General features: G+C 35.5%; 1 pseudogene; it reads left to right on the forward strand.

Moving 5' to 3' along the window:
* Positions 1 to 14006, forward strand: part of LOC131273009 (RNA-binding protein 3 pseudogene) — a 151137-nt pseudogene extending 137131 nt beyond the window's left edge.
* The last annotated feature ends 259 nt before the right edge of the window (positions 14007 to 14265 follow it).

Genomic DNA, 14265 nt, shown 5'->3' on the forward strand with positions numbered 1-14265 from the left:
GAGGTTGTTGATACCATATAAAAATATTCATATATATTAAAAAGCAAGCAGTGAATATTTGACCCAAGCGATAAAGATTCTAATTAACTTTGTTGGTCATCATAATGATCTTCATTTCTGAGACTGTGAAAAACTTTGAAATATTGAAAAAAATTTTCATATACCGATTAACATGCTAAGATGAACAGAAAAGAAAAACATCACTTTAAACATCTTATATTAATGAACAAGGAGCAGCACCCTTCTATAAAAAACACCTTAGAATTGCAGTGTTTCCCATAGTAGACTCTGCTTTGAATAGATACAAATGCACTAATGACAAATAAGGTATTTGCAAATTTCAAATTGCTCCATTAGATATTTTGATAACAGCTGAGTGGAGAGAATATCAAGATTTTAAGATCAGTCTCCAAACTCATTGGTAAGTGGAGTTTGCCAGGCTGTGATTTTAAACACGACTATCTCATAACAGCTCATAGAGGCAAAAAGGCTAACAACTTCTGCATTCTGTTTTCTGTGGTGGAATCTTTTCTGAATATCCCCAGGCCACAGTTCTTGTTTATTTCTGCAAAACAAGATTATTTTAAGTTGTGAGAGAAGAAAAGCTTCACTTAATGAACATCATTTGGAGAATACTGTTTCGAGGTGTTTGATTCCATTGATTGTAAATGTTTCCGATCTTCACCAGAGGCTACAGACTCACACACAGTCCCACACATATGCATCTAAACTCCTTGATGAGAACAAATAAAAGAAGCCTATTGTGCTAACCACTTTTTATGGAGAAAGCCAATTACATTTAATTCTACATTGCTCATTGTATAGTTTGTCAAATATCCAGGAAATGATTTAAGCACTCATAAGCTTGAGAATGAGATCCCTTGGTTCGAATCCAGGCTCTGTCACTTACTGAAAGACTCTCAAAAAAAAAAAATCTTGTGAGAAAGGGAGATAACAGTGCTGATATCCTAGGTTTGGGTGAGGATTAAATAAGGTGTTATATACATAATTACTCACATTTTGAAGCCATATGAAAGTTAGTTGTAGCTACTCTTATTAAAGTGTTTTTAAGCAGCTTTGTAGCAAAGATTGTTGAGATCTCAACAATAAAGACGTGTGTGTGGGTAAATGTGGCAAATGAAGGGAAGTGGCAAATGAACTACCACAGAATCCCAGCAATTTCAATCAGACGACCCAAAACATAGCTTAGAATTGCAAGCATTGAAGGCAAGAGCCTTATCATGTGCATTTTTGGTTTCTGAAATTCTTGGACAGTACCTTACACAGAGTAGGCAATCAGTCATTGGTTTGCTTGATGCACAGTGCCCATGTGAACTGTTTGGTTTGTGCAGGTATCCATATCCATATACTAATACATTGCTAAAAATAATCAGTCTTTACACTTCTACATATTAAAATATGTTTTAACAGTAATTGATGATGCATTACATATCATAAAATATATTGATATGGATATATAATATATAATTATACATCATTATTATATAATGTATAATACCACATGTTATATATTATACTATCTTATTACATATTATGTACTATGTATTAATATATTTGTATAGTAATATGTCAAAGTATAAAAGCAGATTCGGAATAGCTTCCTATTTGAATGGGAGATAAGAGCTGGGATAGAACATTGGCATTTCAGAAAAAGAAAGATCGCTGCATTCAAGTAATAGGAGATGAAATCTGTAAGACTCGAGGATGCTTTGGGTGTTATAATTGCTAAATGTAAGAATAACTCCTACTTTTCAGACTTGTATAATTGCTGGAAAACCCAACTGGAGAGTCTGGTCTTAGGCTCTATTGTAAAAGGATTGAAGGAAAATAGTGTGGATATAAGTGTAGGAAGGCTTGTAGTATGCTAGGTAGTGGGACACTGAGATGGTGCTACGTGAAAGCTTCTATTTAAAAAATTTTTATTTTGAAATAATTGTAGACTCACAAAATAGTTTCAAAAAATAGCACAAATAGTTCCCTTGCACCCAGTACCCTGCTTCCCCTAATGATAACATCTTAACCAAAGTGCAAATATTAAACAAGAAAATTGATATTGGTACAAAGTTATTAACTTATAGACCTTACTCAGATTTCATCTGTTGTTGTAAAATTCCTACAAATTTTACCATGTGTATAGATTTATGTAAATACAATCACAAATCAGTTTACAAAACTGAGTTATGTTATCACTCCAAAGAAACTCCCTTTTCAAGTAGTAACTTCCTGCCCACACCCTAACACTTAACAATCATTGAGATCTTCTCCATCATTAAGTTTTTTTCTGTCAAGAATGTTATCTAAATGGAATCATGCAATAGGTAACCTTTTGATATTGTTTTTTTTTTTACTCAGCATAATGCCCTTGAAATCCATTCAAGTTGTTGCATTTATCACTAGTTGTTTCCTTTTTATGGTTGGGGTGTATTCTTTTGTATGGTTGAACAATAGCTTGTTTATCCATTCACCCACTGAAGAATAGCCAATTTGGAGCTATTAAAAATAAAGATACAATAAAAATTCATTGACAATTTTTTTGTGAAAACTTGTTTGTGTTCCTCTAAGGTAAATATCAAGAAAGAAATTGCTGGGTTGTATTATATAGGCTCTCTTTATTAGAAACGTCCAAACTGTTTTAGAATAAAGATTATCTGTTGAGAGTGAAGGGGGAAATGTGGGGTTAAGACAGTGGGGATAAATATTTGATGTGGGTGGGAAGTTTTGAAACATATGCTAGCTTTCATCAAAAAAGAATATAGTCACAGATACACATAGAATATATTCAAATAGTATTGAATTTTGAGGATATGTATCATGACTTCCCAGGGCTTATCATGTGCTCTATAAGTTTTTATCATGGGATAAGTGCATAAATCAATGAAAGGGATTCTGCTTTAAGAGATATAAATGACTGTAAAAATACTTTATAAAAATGATGTAGAATTTATTTGCTAATATCTTCACTATATTGCAGTTGCATAATTTTTTAAAAATTGCATGGGCATATTAAAATTATAACCATTCTAAGAATAAAAGGAAACTGTTACTTATTTGCATATACATTTATTTATTTGAATATATATTAAATATTATAAACATAATAAGCATTATATATACTTATAAATCACATGTATTAATTACAAAAGTTACTATATTTAAATGATAGTGGGAAGAAACTTACCTTATTCAAACCTGAAGTCAACTTTCCAATTTTAGATAAAGTAAAAAGTTAGCAAACATCAAAGGCTACAAAACACTTTTTGTGAAGTCAATAATCTAAAAAGACCCATAGTTTGAAATGTGTCTCTTTTTTTTTTTTCACTGTTATTATTTTTATTTTCTTACAAAATAAGTTTAACTGTAAGATAAAATTTAAAGATTTCTTTGAAGGCCCCTTTACTTACTTTAATTTTCACTGTGACCATGCAGTGAAAAAGAATTTTTTTCTTAGTTATTGGCTTACACCAAAATGTCCCCAATACTTTAATACAATTTTCCTTTTCAGAACTTTGTTTATTTTTCACTTTGACTTTAGCAGACCTTGGATGAGCAAGGCTCTCACAGCCTCAGGGAAACTGAGGCTCTTATAAATTGCCAACTTTAGGAACCCACAACAGTCAAGGCAGGAGGCCTCCTTCACTTCTCAGTCCTTGGAGATAACAGGACTCTGGTGACTCTGGACTGGAAGAATTGAAATTGAACTCTGAGGGTTGAGAATTCCACCACACAGCAGTTTAGTCCACCCTTGGAGCTATGAGAGAAAGCAGGGTCACTAAAAGCAGTAGGACAGGAGACAGGAATGTCTCAAGTTTGCTTTCCCCTGAATCATAGGGGCAGAAGCTGTTATAAAATAACCATAAGCAAAGGCAAGGGGTGAGGCTAGGCTTGTAGTGATCATAAATGAAAGTAAGGTCAGTTTAGAATTTATACTTACAATTGTAGGCTTAGGCTAAATCTACATAATTTTATTTTATTTATTTTTTTTCCATTCTTTATTTTATTTTATTTTCCTTCTTTATTTTTTTCAAATGTTACATTCAAAAAATATGAGGTCCCCATATAACCCCCACTCTCCTCACCCCACCCCTCCCACATTAACAATCTCTTTCATCATTGTGGCACATTCATTGCATTTGGTGAATACATTTTGGAGCACTGCTGCACCACATGGATAGTGGTTTACATTGCAGTTTACACTCTCCCCCAGTCTACCCACTAGGCCGTGGTAGGACATACAATGTCCAATATCTGTCCCTGCAGTAACACCCAGGACAACTCCAAGTCCTGAAAATGCCCCCACATCATATGTCTTCTTCCTTCTCCCTACCCTCAGCAGCTACTATGGCCAATTCCTCCACATCAATGCTACAATTTCTTCCATTACTAATCACAGTAGTTCCATAGTAGAATATCAGTAAGTCCGCTCTAATCCATACTCTATTCTTCCAGCCTGTGGACCCTGGGATGGTTATGTCCACTCCCCCTCTAGATCAAGAGGAGGCTTAAATTCCACATGGATGATGGATGCAATTCTCCTGCTTGCAGTTGTAGGCACTCTTGGCTCCCTGGTGTGGTGGTTAACCTTCTTCACCTCCCTGTTAGCTGGCCAGGGTAATTCCAATAAACCAGATGGTAGGAGTTATTAGTCTGCTGAGGCTCAGGGCTTGGCTGTCACATGGACTGTCCAGAGATTCAGATCTCCTGAGTATACACCAATCCCAGTGCCAACCACAGGTCTGAAAGAAGTAACAAAAGAGGCATGTGTAGAAAAGTCATATCTGAGTCCAACTCCCTCACACTCAGGAACACAAATTCCAAAGTAGGGCCAACTGATGTGGCACTGAACTCCAAAGCCATCTGCCATGACCACAGAACCTGTAGGTCTTTAGAAAATATAATGAGGAAGGTTACCTGTGTAAGTTGCTTAACGGGGGGCATCTGACACAGGGCAAGCTTCTAAGGAGTGTGTGAGTGCTCATTTTGTCATAGTGGGTTATATCATTGGGTGGAGACCCATACAATGAGAGTGAAGGTATACCCACATCCTGGGGAGGACTGATGTTCTCAAACAGAGGGAACTGTATCTCTTGAGAGAATTGGTGGCTCCCAGTGGGTTAGGGCAGTCAAGTATGTCAAGCCCTCAACATTGTTGCAAGTGTCTCTGAATATGATCCTTCAGGTAAAGAAGATTGACTGTCACTGTGGGCTCTGAGGGGAGGGAGAAACAGGTATTGAATAGATGGAATCAGTGTAACTGTGGGGCAATGGTAGTGTTCCACAAAATCATGCAATGATGAATATAGGACATGTTAAAATACACCAAAAATGTATAAAAGTCTATAGGCTAAAATGTAATCCAAAATGTAAAACATAAGATAACTAAAAATTTAGAAAATTGTATAGTCTAAAATATAAAACCATAATGTAAACCCAAATGGAACCATGTTTGAAAGCTATTGTTTCAATATTTGCATATCCGCTGTAGCAAATATAATATGAACATGTAAAAAGATCATTGCTGGGGAAGGGACAAAGTGTTTGATGTTGGATATATGGAAGTACCGTATATTGTATATTTGAATTACAGTGACCTAAAACTTTTATGAAGACAAACTTCATAATTAGAAAAAAAAAAAGGATGTAGACACTGAGGAATAAATGGAATAAATTGCCTTGCCACTGTACACACATCACAACACCTATAGTAGTGATGAAAGGCAAAACGACAAAAGCAAAGCTTTTTTTTTTCATTTTTTGATACCCCAATTTATTTGTACTTTAATTATTCTAAAAGTATTCTATATCTAGCTTTAAACCCATCACTATATTCAATTTTACTATTAATGACACCTGACAATATATTAGGCTTCATTTTTAAAGAAGTTTCAGACCACAGAGGTTCAACTATGGCAGTGGAGGAAGACTGGTGTGGGGTGTTATTGATAGGGGGCACATGGTTGGATGGGAGTTCTCCAGGCAGGGTACATAAAAGTGTTTGGATATTTTCATAGTGGTTTCAGTTAAAAATGACAACTGAGGGAGTGCTGAGTTCCTAGCCAGGGGAGCTCTATCACATGCCCCACTGGAATAGCAACAATCCCCTAAATGCAATGGCAAAGACCAATAAAGAAGGATGGTCCAACAATGAGCCCTTGATACTGATGGCTACAATTATGAACCTGTGCTCCTGAAATGTGAACTAGGCCTAGAGCTGCAGGGTGCCTAAGAGTTACCTCCTGAGAGCCTCCCTGTTGCTCAAATGTGGCCAGTCTCTAAGCCAAACTCAGCATGTAAATGCATTATGTTCCCCCTGGTAGGGGCCATGACTCCCAGGGATGAGCCTCGCTGGTGCTGAGGGATTACTACCAAGCACCCGCTGATGATGTAACTAGAAAAAGACCTTGAATAAAAGGGTCAACTCAGACCAGCAGAATATCTCAGCCCACATGTAATATCAGGTGTTAAAATCTGCTTTATGACTTTGGATAAAAGGGGGAAATGGAAAGGACAAATGAGTTTATATGGCTATGAGTCTCCAAAAAAAGGTCAGGAGGTCATCAGAGGGGTAATGCTTATGCACACCTCAGCAGGGTCTCAGAGACAGCCAAAGCAGATAGAAGCCCAGGTACTGGTTCTCCTGAAATGTGTCTCTTAATATGATATTCTTTGATGCTCAAAAAGGACACTTTGTTTTTCAACCTAATTTACTCAAATATATATAATAGCATTTCACTATGAAAATAACCTATAGGTTAAGAAAATAAGCATTTACTACTTACATTAAAGGCATTGAAATTTTAATACCATGAATTTATACTTTTCTCTGTGTTATTGTCATTTGTTTTTTTCCAAAGTTGGATTGGACAGGACTTGTATTTACAAATGCTAATGTTTCTTTTGGCTCTCAAGGACAAAAACATCAGGAAATCAACTTGAGTTATGTGTGTACCAGATTATATTAAATAACATTTCAAAGCATAGTTATTCTTTCTAATCCTGCTTTCTAATATATATATATATATTATATATATATATTAGAAAACCATATATAGTATAATGATACCATCTTTATTTGACATAAATACATCATAAGCTTAGTTCCAGATAAGTTAATTTTCCAGAAAACTAAAAATTTCCTGTTCCAGTTCCAAATGTTTAATTAAAATTTTTGATAGATCTTTTAATAATATATCATATACTTTTCCATTATATTAAAGATAATGAAACTATTCAATCTGTCCTAAAGACTGAAAGTTACTATTATAAAGAATCTGCTCTTTTGGTGGGGGTTGGTAATAGGTCTATATCTATTGTCAGATGCTCTCTTTTGTCGTTTCAGGATGCCACCTGACAATTCATTTGTTTACTCTGGGCCAGCCATCAAACAGAATTGGTTTTTCTTGCATCATATCTATTTTGAAGTAGAAAAACACAAACTAAGTAACTTTAAACAATACTAAACTAGCTTGACTGAAAACCTAAAAAGGAAGGAGTTAAATTTTAGATCAGGAATTCTGAATTGAAATTATATTCTAGAGAATAAATATGCTGAAAAACTGACTTTACTACAAGCTGTGTAACTTCTGGGGTAAACAAACCTAAATGACAGGTATACCATGTATGGCCTAAGGAGTCATGAATGAGTAAATGGTCAGAGTGTAAAAAAAGTTCTTCTTGGGAAGGTTCTTTTTTTCATTATGGTGTATATCTGCCACCATATTTGAGACAAATTCCTGCTTTAATTTCAGAAATACTGTCATAGATCCTGTTACAATTATTCATGTACATCCTCTCTTATCCTTTATATGGCAAGCTCAATAAGGACAAAGGTTTTTTCCTTCATCTTTGTACTTCCCAAGGGGACATCTGTAGACCTCACCCAAAGCAGTTAACTCAGATGAATGTGTATTGAATTTCAAAGGCTTCATCAGAGCTTTATAAAATTGAATTAGGACAGAGAGTGAATGACCACTTCCATAGAGACTAAATTTGGTGCTCTTTTGAAGCCTTCTATTTTGACCTTCAGCCATGTTTGAAGCTCAGTGGCCCTCTTATAGCTAACAGAAACTCTTTTTCCCCAAATTCCTACCTGTCCAAGGTAGTGCAAAATGAAGATCACTTTATATCTGGAAAATTTATTCCATCTAAAATCCATTTTCCTGAGATCTTCCACAAGAGAAGGAAATTTCAATGTTAAGCATGCTTTGGAAAATTCTTCTGGGATTTCCAGAGTTCCCTAAGGTAGATGATAAAACTGATTCTAAGGGAGCTGAGGTGGCTCAAGTGAGTTAGTGTCTCTCTCTCACATGGGTGGCCCCAGGTTTGGTTCCGGGTGCCTCCTAAAGAGAAGACAAGCAGACATAGAGAGCAGACAGTGAGCACAAAACAACAGAGCAGGGTGGGTAATAAATAAATTTTTAAAAACTGATTCTAATACAGGGAAACATACATATATATCTACTAGAGTGTGGGCACATACATCTAGGTATATTCCTGTGCTTAAATACAAGTTCACATATTTGACTTTGAACATTTGTTCCAGATATTTAGCCTTTTTTCTATAGTATTTTTGAGGGGACTTTTAACTTGTATTTTTATCCCGCAATATCCTGTTGTGGATATGATGAAATAAAGTATCTCTTACTAAGAAAAACTTAAAATAATTTTCTTAATGAGAGAAATATTTAAAAGATATGATGTCATCTCCCTTTATCATGCATGCCAACAAATAGAACAGGAATATGGTGGAAATAAGGCAGTGCTGGAAAGTCATTTGTTAGCTATTTTCAGCTTCAGAGAATGCAGCCAAACCTATTAGGTTGGCATGCATTAAGTAAAGTCCTAAAAGCTTTAACAAGAGTTTTACTTAGACATAAATATCTTGCTTTCTTAAAATCCAAATGAAAGATGAGAGATAGCAATCCAACTGGAGAATCATTACAGAGTTTCCTTTGTGACCCATCTTTATAACTTTCTTTTTAAAAGATCTTGCCATTGAAGGAAGAAGAGAAACTGAAATTCAGAGTCAACCTTAGAAAAAAAATGTAATGTCTATCAACCAATATCTTATTCCTGAGAGAGCTCACTTCTTTCTAGAAGGAAAGCAGACAGATAATGCAAATAAAAAATTCTGTCTCTATGAATTTTGTATTCATTGGTACTCTTCAATGAAGAAATAAACTTTTGACAAGAAAAACTGTTAGAGTAGAAGTTCTAATTTTGTGATCCTTGAATGTCTACATAGTCCACAGATTTGAAGAAAAAAGCCAAATCCTTTTGGAAGTCTATGCAAATATTGATATTTGCATACATGCATTTATCTGCAGAGAAATTCCATAAATTTCATCAGATTTTCCGAACTAATCATGATACAGAGAGGTTTAGAACCACCCACTGTTTTAGAGCACAATTATTCATTTCCTATCCCTTTAATACTTTGATTTATAAGACTTTCAATATGACAAATACAAAGTAGAAAACATAAATTGAAAGATGAAAGCAAAAGAGACTTTAGTAGTCATATTGTCCAATCTTCTAAAGGGGATACTAAAATAAAATTCTCAGTCACATATTAACTAATTATGGTATATTGTAGAACAGGGATACAAACTTTTCCATAAAGTACCATATAGTAAATATTTTAGGCTTTGGGAGCCAAGAGATAACATAGATACTTATATGGCCATTTAAAATATAACCATTTAAAAATGTAAAAAGAAAAAATGGATCATACACTTTTGAAACATTGATTTTCATGTAATATATGCAGATGTTTTCTGGTCAATAAATATTATTTTAACACATTATTAATAAATACAAGAAGTCCATTATATGGATATACCAAAACTAATATGATCAGTTTATAAAAATTATTTGGTATTAAAAAAATGAAAAAACAAAAACAGTCAATGGACCAGATTTGGTCTGAAGGCCCATAGTTTGTAGGATCCTGTCCTAAAAGAATAATTAAACCGCTGCAATATTAGGTGGATTTTGTCTTCATGGTATAAATTGACAACTATTTCAATTTTAAGGAAAGGGCAAAAGGAAAGAGTTGTATACCTTCCAGGTATATGAAGCACTGTGCTAAATATTTTAAGAATTTGCCTTTTAAAAGTGCAAAAACAAACTTGTTAGCAATGTGTTGTTATAATTATGTTGTAGATAAAGTATTTTTCCAAGATTATGTATTTAACTAAGATATTTTGAGACCAAGTACTATATTAAATGCTGGGGATGCAGTGATGGAAAAGAAACCATGCCTGACCTTAATATCTATGAGAAGTCAGACTAGTAATCAGGCAAAAAAAGAAGCATCTATCCCATAAATTGAGGGTCAACTAAGGCTTCTGAAAAAAAGTGATGTCTAATAGCAAAGGATTTTTAGTAGTTTACAGGAATGGGCGCAAGTGTTACTGGCAAACATAAATATGTTACAAATATCTGCATAAAAGAAAACCTATTTGGAGAACTGTGGATAGTCCATGTAGGGTGGAACAAGTGATAAAGGGAGAGGAAGAGTAAGATATGAGACTGGACAGGTGAACAGGCACAAGATCATAAAGAATTGTGCAGCTTTTTGTGGTTGACATCTGGAAATTTTGCTATCCGGTATTAATGCCTGTGTCATGAATTAGAAACAGTAGCTCTATTTTCAATGAAGAACCATCTTTTCCTAATCACAGTCAATGGATTTCAAGTGAATTTATCCTCATTCCCCAATTTTTGAGTGGGAAATCGTGCATGAATAAAGCCAGACTTTTACCAGAACAATTTAGAAAGAGGGTCACATTTTATATTATGCTTTTGAAACTGATAGACTGATAACTTGCACTGTACATGTTCATGTTTACTAGGAAGGACCTTCTACAAAATAAAGCCAATACAGAGTAAACCACTACTAGAGAAACCCAAATTAATAGATCGAACTTCTGAATTTAGTGATGACTAAAATTTACTCTGAAACTTCTTGGTTATGATAGTCAAAAAATTCCCCTCCTTGCTTAAAACAGTTTCAGTTGGTTTATGCAACTTATACCTGGAAGACTCCCAATATAGCCATGATAAATAAAAAGACAAAGAAAACATCTTTTTGCAAGCCAATAGGAAGCCTCTGCAAGTTTGTATGCAAAATGTAACATTAATAAATTTATGCTTTCAAAAGAAAAAGAACACTCTGGATTCATTGTGAAGTTATGATTGAGAGATAAAAGACTAGACACATGGAGAAAAGTCATGGGCTGTGTGTAGGTCTAGACAAGAGATGAAAGGTAATAACAGATGGGAATAAAATTACTGTTATTTAGGAGGTAAAGTATTAATATTCAGACTTGGTGACTGGGTATAAGTGAGGGATAGAGAGAAGTGGAAGTTAAGGATGCTGCTCAGTTTTTTTCTTTTGGTTTAAGACATTGAAGGGAAGCAGGTCCTAAGATATAGAACATAGACCGGGTAGTAGAAGATTTGGGGCAAGATTAAGCATTCAAGTTTAGATATGATGGTCTAAAGAAATCTGACTGAGAGACTTAGCCACACAAATGCCACCATGGCAAAACCTGAAGAGTCTACAATGTTACCCAGCATGCTGTTGGTATCGTGGTAAACAAGCAGGTTAAGGGCAAGATTCTTGCCAAGAGAATTGAGGTAGGTCATGAGCATGTTAAGCACTCTAAGGGAGGAGATAGCTTCCTAAAATGTATGAAGAAAAACGACCAGAAAAGTAGGAAGCCAAACTAAACTAAAAAAGAGTAGAAAGTCCAACTGAAGTGAGGCCTGCTCCATCCAGAGAAACACACTTTGTGAGAACCAATGGAAAAGAGCCTGAGCTACTGGAACATTTTCCCTATGAATTAATGACATAAGAGGTGCAATAAATAAATAAATAAATAAATAAATAAATAAATAAGTAGACTTGTGGATTAAAAAAAAAATAGTAATTTAATTGAAGCTAGAATGGGTGAATTCACACAGGAAAATCAGAGTGGGAAGTAAAAAGGGCCTAAGTGATCATTATGAGGAACACCAACATTTAAAGTGAGGTTATAGGCAAAGGGAATTAAAAAAGGAGATTGAGAAGGAGCGACCAGATAACCTGGAACGTGGGGAAGGATACTTTTCAAGAAGGAGGGGTCTGTGGTCAAGAAAGATATTTATGCTAAAGAGGTGAAGTAAACTCAAGTATTGTGCCTATTGAATTACACAGCTATGTAGTTTCTGGTGACCCTATAGTTTACTTTGCTCCAGTAATTACAAAAGTTCTATCTTGAACCCATCTTTTGAATGCTGCTTAAATATCACCTCCTTTGAGAAGTCATTCCTGTAGATCCTTTAATTTCAATTGGATCAAGTGTTATAATCTCCCAAAGATCTCTTCCTATACAATAATTATTTAAATCTGTGTTTATTTCTGCCTTCTCTATCAGAGTCCATGAATGTTTGGCTATGTGTGTTTATTTCAACAGTTTTTCTCCAGCACCTGTCAGATTGCATGCCACATAATAACACTCAATAATTATTTTAGTGAATGAATGAATGGAAGAAAATAAGAAAAAGACTGATTTCAAAAATCACAGCTGTTAAATATCACAGATTCAGTGTAGGTATATAATCTCTTTCAAAGAAAGGGACTAGAGGGACAATTTGTGCATATTTGAGACTTTACAGTCCACTCTGTGTCTCTACATGAATAAAAGAGTGGGATGATCTTGGCGATTAATAGTTAAAGAAAATGAATGTTTGGGGAATGTAACACAAACCCTGGAAATATATAGCCTAGGTTCAAATCACATCTTCTTCACCTATTTGGACAAATTGCTTATAACCTCTGAATCTTAGTCTCATCATATATAAATTAAATGGGTAAAAATAGTACCTATTTTATAAGATGCAAGAATTAATTAATGTAATATTGTTTAGTACATATTACAGAGCCAGGAAGATAGTAATACCTATTCAAGTGTTTACTATTAATAATATTACTGAATTGATAATGCATCCTATGTTTTCAAAGATTTGCCATCACCATATTATTTTTCTGTTTTGTTTACATTTCTAGATCACATGAATTTCATGGCAGAATGATTGGATTAAACCACCATAAGATTCAAACTTTTTCAGTCTCCAACAAATATTTATTTCAAACATGCATGAAAATAAGTCTCTATCCTTCCTCTCTCCCTCCCTCCCTCACTCACTCTCTTTCTCTCTCTCTTTCTCTCTTTCTCTCTCTCTCTCTCTCTCTCTCTTTCTCTTTCTTTCTTTCTTTCTCCCTCCCTCCATCTTCCCTCTTTGCCTCTGTCCCTTCCTCCCTTCCTTCCTACCATAAAAACAACTCTATGTTTTACAAGAGCTCAAATCCCCTTTAAATTGTCACTATTCCTGTTGATAACTTTAATCATCCACTCTCCTTAACCCCACCTATAAATAAAAAAAATACCACAGCCCATTCTCTCTGTCCCTCGGCGTTAGCTGTTAATCAGGCTGTTTTATTTTCTGATTTCCAGGACTCGAATTCCCTGCCCTGTCGTCTGAAGAAGGGAAACTCTTTGTGGGAAGGCTCAATTTCAACACCGATGAGCAGGCACTGGAAGACCACTTCGGCAGCTTTGGGCCTGTCTCGGAAGTGGTTGTCGTCGAGGACCGGGAGACTCAGCGGTCTAGGGGTTTTGGCTTCCTCACCTTCACCAACGCAGAGCATGCCGCAGATGCCATGCAGGCCATGGATGGAGAGTCCCTGGATGGCTGCCAGATCCGTGTGGACCATGAGGGCAAGTCAGCCAGGGGAACCAGAAGGGGCGCCTTTGGGGGTCATGGGCGTGGTCGCGGCTACTCTAGAGGTGGTGGGGACCAAGGATATGGGAGCAGCCGGTATGACAGTCGGCCTGGAGGTCATGGATATGGATATGGAAGGTCCAGAGACTACGGTTGCAGAAACCAGGGTGGTTATGACTGCTACTCTGGAGGAAATTAGAGACAATTATGACAACTGAGATGAGGCATGCACACATAATATACACAAGGAATAAAAATTCTTCTGATTCAGCATTGTCCTTCCAAATGGCTGTATTTATAGAGATATTTGGAGCTGCACTGAAATGTCTTGGTTTTAATACATCAACTTCTATTTTTGAATTGAGCTCCCAGGGTAGCCTGTCAAAGACCTTTTAAAAAGCTCCATGTGTTTCAAAAGTTTTCCCTTCCATTTAAAGACAAATCCTGGGACATTGTAAAGTCTGGGTATTTTTCTAT

This window comes from Dasypus novemcinctus, chromosome 5 (assembly GCF_030445035.2).
Source record: "Dasypus novemcinctus isolate mDasNov1 chromosome 5, mDasNov1.1.hap2, whole genome shotgun sequence".
Taxonomy (NCBI): Eukaryota; Metazoa; Chordata; class Mammalia; order Cingulata; family Dasypodidae; genus Dasypus; species Dasypus novemcinctus.